The sequence below is a fragment of the Falco cherrug genome, chromosome 9 (assembly GCF_023634085.1).
Source record: "Falco cherrug isolate bFalChe1 chromosome 9, bFalChe1.pri, whole genome shotgun sequence".
NCBI classification, from domain to species: Eukaryota; Metazoa; Chordata; class Aves; order Falconiformes; family Falconidae; genus Falco; species Falco cherrug.
In genome coordinates, this window is record NC_073705.1 from 6,032,201 (window position 1) to 6,047,264 (window position 15,064).

Sequence of the window (15,064 nt, forward strand, 5' to 3'; positions counted from 1 at the left end):
CTCATGCAAACAAGAATCTTCTACCCTGCCCACCACCCTGCATTTCCTTCCCAGCCCCCACTGAGTGCCAAGTCACCACGCTGATCTCTGACTAATACTGTGCTGCTGGAACAGTAATTCACCTTTGTAAGGCAGCTAGAAAAATTACGCTTTACTTACCAAGACAGCAGCTCCACAGTTTCATTTCCTGTTTCTTATCTGAAAAATCTCTGCAACATATGAGAAGGTGCCTCTCAGGCATTCCCAGCTCTACAGCCATTCACTGACCAGTTCTCACTGCACAGGTACCACTGATGGGCAGAGGGCTGACGACTTGCCCTGCCCCCTAAAACTGGGGTCCACCTCACACTTGTTGTACAGGTACCACACAGTCCTTCAGACAACAAAAAAAGCACTTGGGTCAGAGAGCATGAAACCAACGCATTAACAGACATTTGCAAAGGCCTTTACATTACGTTGTCAAAATGCAGCATCTGTTCTATCTGCACCCAGACACGCACCGACCAGCTGCAGCCATAAGCAGTACTTACGGTTAAAGTGCTAATGCAGTTAAAAGAGAGAATAAAAATAAGTCCAGCTGAGGCACAGAATGCAATTTAGCTTTCAGCAAGCCATGAACTAAGTAAAAAGTAGTTTTCCAACCACCTCAAATTACCAGTTTTTAAGAGTAATTATGCAGAACACAACTGAAAATATCTGCCATGGACCAGTTCATCAGCATTCAAAGACAACTGCTTACCATCAGATACTTGCACAAACACAAAGCTTTGTTTCAGAAAAGAAACACAAATATTTGTAGCATTTCAAAATAAGCTACAATGTTGTTTAGTAATATCAACGCAAAATATGTTGACACCTTATTAATACCTGTGAATAACATGCTACTCAGCATCAGAAATAATTTTTTAAATACAGCAAAATCCATGCACAGCTATCCTCAACCAGTGAACTAGCAAGCAACAGGGCAATGCAAGTGCAAAAGCAGGAAAAAAATAAGTAAGTGACAGCAAAGGTTCAAATTGACCAAATGGAAAACAAACCAGCTTCAAGAGCTAGTAGAAAAATATAATTAGTAGTGACTAGCAATTTGACTGGAGTCAAAGATGGGGACAAAATATGCCTGTTCTTGCTCCATACTCTGCTTTGCTCTAACCTCTAGATAGCATCACAAAATAAACGTGGGTCACCACAGTGATGGCAGCAGGATCCTGCAGGGATTTCTAGATATCTGGAAAGCAAAAGGAGTGTGTGGGCAAGGTTTCTATAAAAACAACAAAGCTGTTTCAGTAACACACATTCCTGTCAGTGGACAGACTTCCCACGCTACGACCAAGAGCTGCAAAACAACTTGTTTTAGAGGAGTACATGTGTGGAAAAGGGGAGCATGTGGAAGGAAAAGAAAGTATTCAAATAGAAAAGATTTATTAATGAATTTGCAACATCTACCAGTTAGTTGACAGACCTGAACTATTTCAGATCAAACCCAGGTGTGAAAGAGGTAAATCCAAGTCCCAAACCCACAAACCCTCGGTGCAGGGAGGCAGAGGCAGGACTACACCAGCCAGTTTTAGAGGTCAACCCAACCTTTAAAACATGGGATATGGCAAGGAGAGCTGCTTCAACACAGCAGCTAATGACCCCAGCTCCACTGCATGATGACTCACTCCCTGAAGAGTTTACAGTCTGAATCAAGCCAAAAGCCTACTTGTAAAATGATAGTTAGTCTATGGAAGAGCATAACTGCCGCATGCTCTCAGCAAAACATACAGCTACATACTTGAAAGAACCAGTATTTCATGCTATGGTAACAGCGTGAAGGAAAATCTTCGGCCAACAGCAACTGAGTCTGGAGGGGAATTAATGCAACATATTGGATGCATGAACAAAAGCTACCCTGGTTACTACTGCTGCCGACAGAAATTTAAATATGGTCCTGTATAACAAATTAAAGAGGGTCTCCACAGGGAAACTATATTCCCCACATCATCTAGCTGCTTTTATCAAACTCGTTAGTGCCATCTATGTCACCAAAAAAATGAGCAAGCTGGCACTCAGCAGTCCCCAGTTTCAGATGAACAATAGGAAAGATAATACGCGTCTTCAGCAAAGTCTGGTAATACTCGTGATGGATGATTCATTTCAAACTTTACTTCCTTTGGAGCACCACATGCAAACAGGTTGTTTAAAGACACACATAACACTCATCTGCCAACGCAGGCTTCACTTTCACTTCAGCTTTTCCAGCTGACCAACTTCGCACACATCAGCCAGAGGAAAGACACTGCCAGCTTCTCCTGCCAGTCCCACAAACCCAGAAATAAAGGTGACAAAAGGCAGAAGGCACCGCAGAGATCCATGCCACGGCCACGCTGCGCGGAAGAGAAGACACCAGCACAAAGCTCTCATACACAGCTGCCTTTAGGAAAACCTAAAATCAAATACTCCAAAAGGTGTGCATAGATGTGAATAAGGTGACGAGGAAAGGACAGTCCAAGCTGTGCTAAAATACTGCTTTTAATTGCCTTGTTATTGGAACAAACAATGCTGAGGCAGTAAACATCTGACCTTCCTATTCCACAAAGAAAGCTCCTGTTTCCTTTGTTATCCCTTTGACATTTTCCTAACCCATAAGTAAAGAGAATATTGAGGGGTTTTATGGGAAAAAAACCCACAAAACCAAAATCCAGCAACACCACAGTGGGATGAGCTTACGAAATAACCAACTCAAAAAAAAACCCAAACCCAGAACAAACCAACAAACCACCTGGCTGAATCTTTGAAAACAACAGGCACTTCACTGAGAACAACCATCTATGTTATTCCAAAAATGGTACAAAGTGGGATTGTCCATGAGAATAAATCACAGTTTACCCCTGGGAAAAAAGAAAATTGCAACTAGAACACAGGCTCCTTTGGGGACTTATTAGATCCTCAAAAAGCCATCACAGATGCTGAAACCTGCTTTTGCAGCAGAAGCTTCATCTTGAAAATACATATCAGAATAGCATAAGAGAAACAAAGGCAGTAGATTACACTTCAGGATTCACAGGTAACAAAAGGAAGAAACTTTGGCATTAGACTATTCAGCATCTTTGGCCTTATCTACTTTAGGCTTTCCAGAAAATTTCCTACCATTGTATTGTTTCTAAGAGCTAGTGGCCGCACAAGCAACGATGGATGCTTCCCAACTCCAGGGTTTCCAATTCACCAGCAATTTACTTGGCTACGCACACCTCCCTCCCACCCTACAGCTCCAAACTTAACTCTATGGAAAGAGGGCATGTCCCTTTGCTACACAAGGATCAGCACCATCAGGTCACAGTGCTGTGGTAACACTGATGGAAGCAAAAGGAGCAAGGGGAAAGGCAATTTCAAGAAAAACTCCAGTGCCAGGAGGTGAATTGATTGTCTCTTTCCATGGGCCAACTGAAACCCCATAGAGTCGGAGCAGATTTTCACTTTAACATGGACAACTACAGAGAGAACTTAAAATCAAGTCAGCCCCGACTAGAGCCAAACCCTTCCCTAGAGAGCTGTCTGCTCACAACGCAGCAAAATGGTTAGTATAAGTCAAACAGTTTCATCAACAGACAAATCAAAAATATTTAAACACTATTTGCAATCATTTTGACTTAAGTAGCTGCAACTTAAGTCTTTTCTTCAGAAAGAACTGCTGCAAATTCTCCCTCTCCCTGCATTACTGATGAAGCAAAAAACTAAAATAACAGGTCAACTTAGACACTTCAAAGTACAAACCAGGGAGACTAAAAGAGATCCCAATAAATAAGTCACAGAGTAAGTTAGTTCTTTGTATGTTAAGGTATGCAATAAGAGCAAACACAGGTAAAGAACCATACCCAACAGTGTTTACCCTTGGATGGTAAAGTTCTTAGAACTGACATAACATTATAAATTGAGTAACTGACCCGCAAGGAAGTAAGAAGCTCAAGAGAGTTAAAAATTACCCTATAAATACCATAAAGATTAACAGATTTGTAATACCCACCCAAGAAGCGCTTACTCTAAGTAGAATGATTATGAAAACACAGCAAGAATATTTACTATATATACTGAGTTCAGTATATACAGACTGCCACAAAAGGCAGCACTGGTTCTTAATATAGTGACAGCTCAAAGTCACCAGTGATTAAAGGGTAGCATAGACACACACACGGTTGCGGCTGACTCGCTTCTTCAGAATACATTCATATATTTTTAAAAACCTTTTCAAGGTTGTTTTGGATTTTTTGTTCCAGTTTAACATTTTTGAAACTTCTGCTTTGCTTTGCACAACTCTGACAAAAACGCTAATGAAATATTGACAGCACAAAAGAATAAAAGCAGAATTTCCATGAATGAAAGAGGGAATTTTTGTGTCCATGTGTGCTGGTATCTCTTCTACCCTGAGTCCCTACTCTTGGAGGAAAGGAACCTTAAAATATCTGCAGCTTTTCTCCCCATCTTCTCATTGTAATGACATATGTGTATGCCCAGAGAACGAGAATCCACCACAAATTCTTCAAGACAGGCTTGGCATTCAGTGTTCCTATGCAAGAAACAAAATGTTCCAACAAGGAGAAAACCCTCTCCTTTTCAGGATGGCAGAGACAAGCATCTGCAAGGTTAAGAACAGTACCAATACTTAAACTGAAATTCCTGAAAGGAATCGTATTGAATGTACTGTGAAGTTGCAATCCATCCTGTAGGTCAACATTCCCCAGTTACTGCACCATCTGCAGCGATTTTGGTGTCCAACTCCACAGTTTAAAAATCACTAGGTTAAGAGAGAAGTTATTCTCCCAAGCAAAAGAGGACAGTTGGCTCTAAGGAAAGAAAATTGGAATTTAGATTATCTTGTGCCACTTGAGCCAGGAGACAGCGGCTGCCTCAGAAGCGAGCACCACTGAGCAGCAAGTATGGACAAAACAGCTTGGGCTGTGCTACCTCCCAGCACACCAGCTCTCTGAGGGAGCAATCCCAACTATCCAGCACCCATTTTTCCTGTCAGCATGGACTTAAAGCTCCGCTTCATGCACACCATGAGTTTTCAAGAGGCTGGTGGATATTTCCCGCCTCATAGCAAGTGGGCTTCTCAAGGACTGAACAACAAAAGTAACTGGAGAACAGGATCTGTCACTGAGCCCTGCAAAATGAAAGACTTGCAAATCCTCCCCAGGGTGTGGAGCAACACCTGCTCCGTCAGCAGGCCGGGCACGGGGTCACAGCTCTTATCAGTTCGGTTTTTGACCCCTAAATACTAGGGCACTAGGTGAGGTGACTATGATTCACTTGGATACGGTGTGTGGAGGAGCAGGATGGAGAAAGTATCCTCCAAATGGACAGCATAACCAGTCCTGGGGAATCCCACCCTGGTCAAATACCAGAGGATGTTTTAGGCCCAAAAGGTGGGATGCTGCACTGAAATGAGACACCGAGACCTCCTCAGGAAGGTCCCTCAGCTGTCTCCTGGCAATGCTGAGATGCACACTGGGGGATGCACCAGCCAGGCTGCTGAGAGCCACTCATTTCGTAAATAGCTGTGGCAGCGCAAGGCATTACCACCCCCCTCCTCAACAGGGAATCTCTGCCCTTTTGCCTAGCGTTGCCACACTCGGGTTTATTACCCTTGATTCCTCATTTGGGTTGGTTTGTAGGGATTTCGGCTCACCAAACTAGCATTGCCTGAAATGTGCCAAGGAGCACTCCCACACGGCATTCCACCACCGGCAACACGAGATCGGGAGTCATCTCTTCCCCCTAACCAGCAGGCTCATTTCCAAAGGGGGTTTCTGGATCAGCCTCAGCAGCATCCCCACACTTGGAAAAAAGCTTCGACACAATTTCCAACTGATGTTACACAAACAATCCATCCACTGAACTAAAAAATAAGTACATTTAAAAAAGCATATTACACGTTATATTGAGATAACTCAGTTCAAAGGTACAGCCACATTTTCAAGAAATGGTGAACTGAAACATTCATGGACCACTGCACCTGCCAGCTCCCAACAGAGAAATGAGAATAGCTTCAGAATGAGAACTGCTTGAAATTACAACCAAAACCAGTCAGTGCTTTGATAAAACAACAAAATAAACTGCCTTCCTAAAAAGCAAATGCACTGATCCGAGGGTTGGTGCTCAAGGTCTGTCCAAAGGCAGGGGATAGCTTGGCACCTACTTTGATTCATCATGTGAAGCACATACAAAGGTTGGAGTCTAGAACTGGAGACCTAAGTTACTCAAAGCAAATAAACACAAAAACTTTAAGTGCCTAGGGATTATAATATACCTGTTAATAGCTGGGGAGCAGGGGGAGAAAGATAGCAAGGAAACCACCATCAAGGGAAAAGCTTTATGCCAGCAGGAGCAACTTTTTAATTTAAAAAAATAACAATCTTACCATCTTCTGCATTTTGTGATCAAACCTGTCTTAACTATTTTAATAAGTCTTATAATTGCCATGGTGTACTAGCTCATAAAACAGCATATCCAATTCACAATATAAAACTAAATTCATGTAGTTCTGTGCACAAACTCCATTTCTGCCATCTTGAGATCACAGCAGAAAACACTCCACTCTACCAAAAATCATCGTGGCTTTCATACCTGCTCTTTCTCAGACTTCACTGCATTTAGTTATTAAAAATACAGATATGCTACATGCTTCCTTGACAGTTTCTAATCTACTTGAATTTGTTGTGTAAAACACAGTACAAGAACAGGACAGACAATACCACCTTACCTTACTGAAACACAGCAGACTCTAAAGAAGCAATTCATAAACTACCTGCAAATCTTTTTTTTTTTTTTTGAAATGTAATAAATAATGCATTCTGACTGCTAAACAAGCATTTGTGAGGTTTCAAGAACGCTTTGGAGTATGAAATTCCTAGAGTCTCATTCACTTACACCATTTGGTTTCAAATAGATAAGAGTCTGCTGTCGGTTCGCTTAAACATGTAACAGGAAACAAATTTGACTAAAAGGTTGTATTACATTACTACTGGTTTTATATGGAAACCTTTTTAGAAGAAGCTAAGGGGAAGTTTTTTTCCCCCTCTCCCATCTGCGACAGACAGCTGTTCATTGCCTGGAATCTATGATAGCAGACACTTAAAGTAGCACCAAGCTGAAGTAAACACTTTAGAAATGTAATGTCTTTAATTGTACTGACACCGTAAAATTATTTGCAATTTACTGCATCGTGCCACATGATAAGCCGTATCAACTAAACACTGGAAGCTAAATATACTGTTTTAATTTAATAATTTTTTTCCTGAAATATTTTAAAACGTTAGAAGACAATCCCAGAGACTTCTCACACATGTACCGCAACGGCACTTAGAGCAAGTCCAGATGTTTAAATACTTAGCACAGGTTAGAACTTGAATTAATCTCGATCCAAACCAATATGCATATAAAAAGTAAGCCAACATAGAAAAAGACCTATCTACCCATAAAAATATTTGACAGCTTTACAGACTTCTGCATTCAAACCACTATTAAAAATAACTCCCTGTGGTATTCTTTTTCTAAACAAAGTTTAGCTTACAAGCTCTAGAACTGCCCACTTCATCACATACTTATATAGAACCTTGGTTCTCCCCGTCCTACATTTCAGCTAACGAAGACAGCAGCTTCCAGCCTGGCTTTAAAAACAAATGCACACACCTCCACACACACACACCCCCAAACCTGTAAGAAATTTTTAAACTACTATCTTAGACAGCTTCATTTTCTATGTAATTAAGACACATGCAGCAATTTCAACCTGCTGGAAAAATTCACCATGATTTTGAAGTCAGTTTTAAAAATAGACTTTGCATGCAAATTTTCTGGCCTTCCCCCCCCCCCCCCCGCCTTGAAAAATAAAACTATTGTCTGGGCCAACATCACCTCTCAGTTTGTACACGTCTTCTTCTATCTCCTAAACACTTTGGGGTTTTCCTCCTTTTGAGACACAGCTCTGCAGTGAAACATGGAATTCAGAAGTGGAAGAGACCTACTACATCACATCATGCCCAACCCACTCTGCAGCTGACAGACTACTGCGCCCTTAAAAGCATCAGGCCAGACGGGTCCAGCCTGCTTTCTTCGGGGCAAATCCTGCACCCTTGGTTGCAGCAGTCCTTTGACCCCACAGTGGGAAAAGGCAAGGGCACAGCTAGGGAAAACACAAATCGTCCTTTCAGCAGCCACAGCAAGTAAAGTGGCTTTTACTTAAACTTTTTTTGGTTTTTTTCTCCCCTCCTGTTTTGGTTCCTTAGTTTACACCAATTTACTCAGCTGAACCAACTTGCCAATAGCCAGAACAGCAGCCCCGGCACAGGGGACAGAGAACACAAGGGAACCCATCCAGCTGAGTAGCACCAAGCTGTCTGATGTTAGCTCAGCCAGCTAGGGACTGCGTGGCACGGAGACAGACCAAAACTGCCCGATTCTGTTCTTCACAGATTCCAGATAAACCGTACTTATCTTCTAGGGCACTTAGAGATCTACTGATGAAAAAGCACATAGAACTTGCCGAGTACTTGCACGTGCTTGTACCAGACACTTCACAAAGGGAACAGTGAGCACAATAAATGCAGCATTAATAGGACTTGGTAACAGAAAAACTATTTCCAAGGCCTCTGTCTTTTAACAGGACGAAGTGTCCATTTGGACAACCTTTAACTTCCACAGGTTTTTATACCAGGAAAGGCCATTTTGTCCAGTCCACAGAGCGTGGCGTGGACACATGCAAGCTTCCTCTGCTGCCATGCCCGTCCTGTAACCAGCAGCAGAGCAGGTCACCATCTTCTTGTCAACAGCCACATTATCAGGGTCTTCAGTGATGAGTGGCATCACAGCAATTCTGAACTATATTTCAACCGCATGAATAGTTCACTTTTGCTTTTAATATTGCAAAAATGTTCTTCTTGCATTTATACTGGATACAGAGACACGTATCACATTATTTCCTACAAATAACCTGGACAAGCACCTGGATAGGTATACACTGCATTAGTCACCATTATTCCCACAAAAGGTAAACCAAGCTGGTTAAGTGAGTTCACAGGACAAATGCAGTAGAGTGTGTCACAGGTAGAATGACCATTTGTGACTACCTTTATCACCCTTCTGTGCTCAAATCATAGAGAGCACCATGGCCACTAGCCATCTACATGAGTGTTGAACTGGAGTAATACCGAGAAAATTGCAATTAAAAACTGTCAGTGTTCAGTCAATGGAAAAGAGGGACCCAACGTCTAAAATGAGGTTCCTTGCATTCATTTTTCTCATTTGCTGGAGATCACCATGAACAACCCCTGCCATAACAAGAAAAACTAAGAAAAGCAAATTAGAATGACCAAAACTAAAACACAAGTTGGGCTATTAAACTAATCTTCTGGAAGGCCTGTATCCCAACTAGGCTTTCACTTAAGGACAGAGCAGAAGTCAAACCCCAGAGGTCATACTGATGCCCACTTTCAACAGCCTGCCCCACTTGTTGACTGCTCCAGTTCACATGGTCTAGTCTGAGCTGCCATGTTGTTTGTCATGCATACATTTTTCATAGCCTTGAGGTTAAATACATTTGGCACCACAAAGTAGGAAAAGATGCTGAAGTACATCCATTAATTCATCTTCTACACATCTAGAAAATGCCTTCTGGAGGTGCGCAGGAGGTGGACTTGTTGCTACCTCCATTTTACAGCAAAGAAAGCAGAGGTAGAGCAGGAGAAAAACCCACAAAGACATTTCTAGCTCCTATCCCCTTACAAAAAAAAAAAAAAAAAAAAAAGGCCAACTCATTTTATCCTAGCAAACAATCATTAATAGATCATTCAGTACACAAAAAACCTCTTAAGAGCCATTGAAAGAGGCCTTCAGACCAACAGGTAGGTCTGAATAAAGCCAAAAAGCATGCTGTAAGATAAATCTCAAAATCTCCCACGATCTTCTCCAGTACAGTGATTATTAGGAAAAATGAGAAAAGCCAGTGTAGGCTCAATATTTTCAATGTACACTTAAGTATTATGTATTGACAGAAAACTTTTTGGGTAGGATCACAGAAGGCATGTATTACAAAAAAATAAGTATCCGTTTCCCAGTCTGGGCTTCGAGTCCAAGTTACTAATCTTCATCCACTTTTCTCCCAATAAAATTAATATTGAAGAATTTGAAAAGGTATATTAGAACTCCTATTCAAATTACATGTCCGTCCCCTCTCATAAAACATGTATTTATCAAGAAACAGAACTCCAGAGGAAGAAAGGAAAACAAAACATGCAGAAGCGTTTTATGTTGCAGGTGTTAAGAAAGCAAAAGGTCGATTCTGTTCTGACAATTCCTTTGGGGCGACAGCAGTCACTCACACTCCATCTAGAAATCTCACTTCCCACAGAAGATGCTCTTTTTCCATCATAATAAAAGTTCCTCCCAGTTCCCATTTTTTTTAGGTCTCCAAGGCACAGGGCCATAGGAAACAGGGGCAGCAACACTCTTATCTAAAAGTAGTTCCTTTTTTTTCTGTTGTTGCTTAAAAGAGTATGACTGTCACAAAGAATGTCGACAGGAAAAAAATAACACTGGAAAGAGTTTGACTCAATGTCAACGGATGTCTCAAAATGTAAAAACTGCAGAAATGCTGCAGAAGTTAAACGGTTGCTTACAGTGATTCACAAAATTGAACTTTTACAGGAGACACAGAAATGACAGCAAGACAGTCATAATGTGTCAGGAACTTGCATCACTGGACTTCTAATTGCTACAATATTTCCTATCAAATTACTTATACTGCAATAATGCCATAGGCAACCAGCACTGGCAGAAATATTCCGTGTGTGCGAACAGACAGACAAACAGATGGAGCTCAGAAATCCACCATTACCCACACAAGCATAAATCACACTTCGGAGAGAGTAACATGTTGGGAGGAAAAGCCTGGTGTTCGGTAGCTCAGCGGTAACACGTGCGCTCTCCCAGCGGCGCCGGCTTTACCGCAGCCCCACCGCCCGGGCGCGCCGCTCCGGGGACCCCCGGGGGCGCGGGCGGGGAGGGGCGCGGGGCCCCAGCCCCCCGCCAGCCCGGGGCCCCGCCGCAGCCCCGCCGAGCGGCCGGGGGCGGGCGGCCCGGGCCCACGCCGGGCTCCACTGCCCCGGAGGGGCGCGTACGGCACGGCGGCGCCGGGCGTGTGCGGGGGGCGGCACCCCCAGGGCCGCAACGGTGTCCCCGTGTCCGCGGCAGCTTCAACTTTTCCCGGATCCCAGCGCCGCCCGCCCGCGGCCCTCGCGGCCCCGGTGCCGGCCCCTTCCCGCTCCCGCCCGGCACGTGTCGGCCCCGCGGCCGGAGGCGCGGCAGCCCCGGCGGGACGGAGGCCGCGGGGCGCCCAGGCCCGCTCCCGACGGCGGGACGGCTGCCCGGCAGCCCCTCGCCGGCCCCGGCAGCGCGGCCGCCCCCCCGGCCCGCCCGCAGTCCCGCCCGCCCCGCGGCCCGGCCGCGCTGCCCAGGGCCGGTGCCGGCCGCTCCCGCCTGAGGGGCCGCGCGGCGCAGGGCCCGGCACACCCCCGGCACGGCGGAGCGCGGCCCGGCCGCGGCGGGGCCCTGTCCTGCTCACCTGCGGCCGGCGAGGCGGCGGGGCCCGTCCCGGAGCGGGCGCGGGGGCAGTGCCGGGGGGAGGGGGGGGTGTCCAGGCGGCCGCGGCCCCCGCGGCCCCGCAGCAGAACGAGCGAAGCGGCGCCGCGTCCCGCAGACAACTTCGCCCCGCGCGCGCGCTCGCCGCCCCACGCACGCGCTGCCCGCCGCCGCTCGGGCGCGCGCCTCGGCGTCTGCCACGCAGGCCGGGCGGGCGGGAGCGCGCGGGAGGCGGTGCCGCGCGGGGCTCTGCCCACCTGCCGCGCGACCGCGCCCCGCCCCGCCGGCCCCGCGCCCGGCCCGCGCCCCGCACCTGGGCCGCGCCGCGCCGGCCCGGGCCCGCTCTGCCGGCGGGGGCTGCGGGTCCCGCGGTGCGTCAGCGCCCGGGCCCGGCGGCCTGCGCGGAACAGCGCGAGCGGCGCCTCCCACCGCCGCGGCGGCCCAGCCTGCCCCGGAAAGCGGCGGCTGCCCCGAGCCCCGGGCGGCGGAGAAGCGCCGGCGGCGCCCCCCGCTCTGCAGAGCGGCGCGGCCGCAGCCCCCGGGGTTTACCGCTCCCCGCCACGGGCCGGCGGCCCCGGGGGCGCTATCCCCGCCGTGCTGCCGGCGGTGCGAGTGCGGGCCTGCCCCCGGCCCCGCCGCCCCCTACCCCGCCGCCTGCGGCGCGGCGGGCCGGCAGTCCCGGTCGCGCTGTTGCGTGCCGGGGACGAGCGTTGGTGCGTTTCACTGGAGCTTGAAATTGAGCTGCGTTTGTTCGAAGTGAGCGCAGGCCCGGCAGCGCTGCGCCACGCGTCACAGCAAACCGGCGCGTCCCGTCGAATTGCCCACAGCGGGCGAGAGGCGCGAGGCCGGCCGCAGCAGGCCGGGGAGAAGCGCGACGGCTCCGTTGTGCCAACCGCTGCTCCAAGGCCTGGCTCCGGCCCAGGGTGGTTGCTGGTGCGACTGGGGGACTCCTGGTGCTGCCACAGCAGAAAGCACTAACGCCAGCGAGGCTGGGGCACAGCTTCAGTTCTACTCAGCCCTTTGCCAGTTACAAATAATTTTTTTTTTTTTTTAAATCAGTCCTGTAAGCCCACACTGTACTAGCTGTACACCGTCAGTGCTGAGCGGCTTGCAGGTGCCATCTCAGCTGGGCTGGGAAGGGCAGGTAGGAGGGAGGGCGCCCAGGTCAGCCTGCTCCATCAGGACGAAAACCAGGCGCCCAGAATGGAACTGCATGCACGCATGCGCCCTCTTCTTTGGGGCATGACTCCCAGTTGCATCCCTGTGTCCTGTGCCTTGGCTTTTATGTGTTTGAAGTTCCTTCAGGTGTCCTGCTGCTGCACTTGGCTGTTTGGAGAAGACGGTGGGACACCATGACGCCCTCCCCAACAGCACTGAGCACTGGTTATTTACATTCCCTGGGAACAGCAGGGAAAGGCCCTGTTCTGCGTTGTGCTTTACATCCATGGACACAACTTCCAGGGAAATGCTTGCTGCCCATATGGAGCATAATGCTCAGCTGCTGCGCTCCGCTCTCTCAACTGATTGCATCACCTACACCTATACCTACACCTACACCAAAGCTGCGGGGAACCTGCTACCAAAGACATTTTGGTTCAAATAAGTCACTTTTTCCAGCAGATTCCACTCACGGGGTTTAAGGTCCATAGTAAGTCTCTGTTTTGCAGAGCATGAATCATGGCAGGTCTTTGCTCAAATGGCATTGTTTATCCATTGGGATGCCTATTTTAGGAAAATGTTCTTGCTAAAGCAGTGCTGCCTCTGGCATCCAGAGAAACAAGAAACTGCAGTAAAACTTTGTAGCATATTCAGTTGGTTTTCTAAGATTTGAACTGGTGCTTCTGGAAATGTCACTAGGTTTTGGTTTTTGTTGTTTACACAAAGCTAGTAGAAATTCAGTGCATTCAGTTTGGGTGAATATAAACGTGATCCTTCCAGGGGCTCAAGTTTCTGATACGTCTCACATTTAAGATACTGTAAAACTAGATTCTCTCTCCCTGAGCATTTCTGATAGCGTAAAGATTTTCTCTCAAGGGTACAGATGCCTGCACAGCTATGCAATGCTTCTCACTAGAGACAGAGCAATAGACACAACAGATGGAAACTGAGAGGCCACCTGGTTTTAAAGCAAATCATATCATCAATCTATCAGTACAAAATCTGAAACATGGGAAAGTGCTTAGAGAAACAAAATGAATTCAATTTTTTTCTCCAAACTCAATTTTCCCAAGTTCTGTTGATGTACCATTTGCAAAAATTCATTTCTTTCTCTTAAAAAGAGAAGTGTCAGTGGATTGAGGTATAAGAACTTAAGTGTTTTACATCAAAACAATGACAAAAAAATTTATCTTTTGTTACGCTGCCATAAGTTACCGTCTTTCTATTCAGAAAAGCTGTTTTAAAAAATCTGCTACATTCTTGTGCACAGCTTCAAGATCCAGGTTTTTCATTGCTAAATTAGACAGACCAGACAAAATTACTTTAGATTATCAACAGCAATTCAGTTAGGAAAGCAAATTAAATTTCCTCAATTAAGTCTTGACAGAAATAAAACTTTCTTTCATGGTCTGTGCTATGGTTCTGTGTGAAATTCTCTTTTAAACAACCCCCAAAGTGAGAACTTTCAGAAAATGTTGACTTCTTCTTTGTTTCAATCCTTGTAAGAAGAGCCACGCATTGACCCTTCGGCCCGGCTCGCCCTGGTGTGTTTAATGCCCAGCACTGATCACATCCCCTGCACAGCGATTCCTGCCTTTGAGCACAGCCGTCTGTGCCCAGGGACAGCAGCATTAGGCTTTATGTCTCCAGATAAGTCTCCTGAAGTGCAAGAAGTGTATTTTCCACACATCCATCTAAATGAAGGTTGCACCATTTGCAGATGTCAGCTGTTTTCATCTGGTCAGTTTAATTATTTTATACAGTTCAAGGATGGGTTGACATATATTTTAATCTACAATATTTAAAATCCCACTGATAGAACTGTCAAAAGGAACTCTTAGCTAGTGGAAGCCTGAAGATCAGCCCGTAAGGAATGGAGAATTACATAAATAAAAGTATTTTAAGTAACTTAATTTTTAACCTAAAACATGAGGAAATAGTCTTTTATGCCTCTGAAGTTTTTATGGTTAATACTCACATGGTTGCAGAGCGACCACCACCTCCTCACTGCTTACAGCCCAAATGATTTAGTACTGACCCATGGTGAGTGAGGCCACTTTATTTTAATTGTACAAACAGAACCAAGAACAGAAAGTAAGCACATAATATCAGTGGAGGCTGAGAAAATTAAACGGGAAAATTTCTATATTACTTGTGGGTATGAAGATTTCCGGTAACAAGTCTGTTTTGGGAAAACTTGAATATCTTGACCCAAATCTTTGAGGATTTTAAATCAACATTCAGTCAATTTGATTGATTTACTTTATTCTGAGTGCTAAATGCAACTGTG

General features: G+C 46.1%; 1 protein-coding gene across 3 annotated transcripts in view; it reads right to left on the minus strand.

Moving 5' to 3' along the window:
• NEK6 (NIMA related kinase 6) overlaps window positions 1-15,064 on the minus strand; it is an 84,248-nt gene that overhangs the window by 57,171 nt on the left and 12,013 nt on the right. Inside the window, exon 1 of one of the 3 annotated variants that reach the window (XM_055721361.1) lies at window positions 11,600-11,842. The exons of 1 other annotated variant lie outside the window; for it this stretch is intronic. The gene's annotated coding sequence lies outside the window, so the exon portion shown is untranslated. Of the gene's footprint in view, window positions 1-11,599; window positions 11,843-15,064 lie in introns of those variants that run through there. One more of the 3 variants, XM_055721360.1, reaches the window with a different exon arrangement.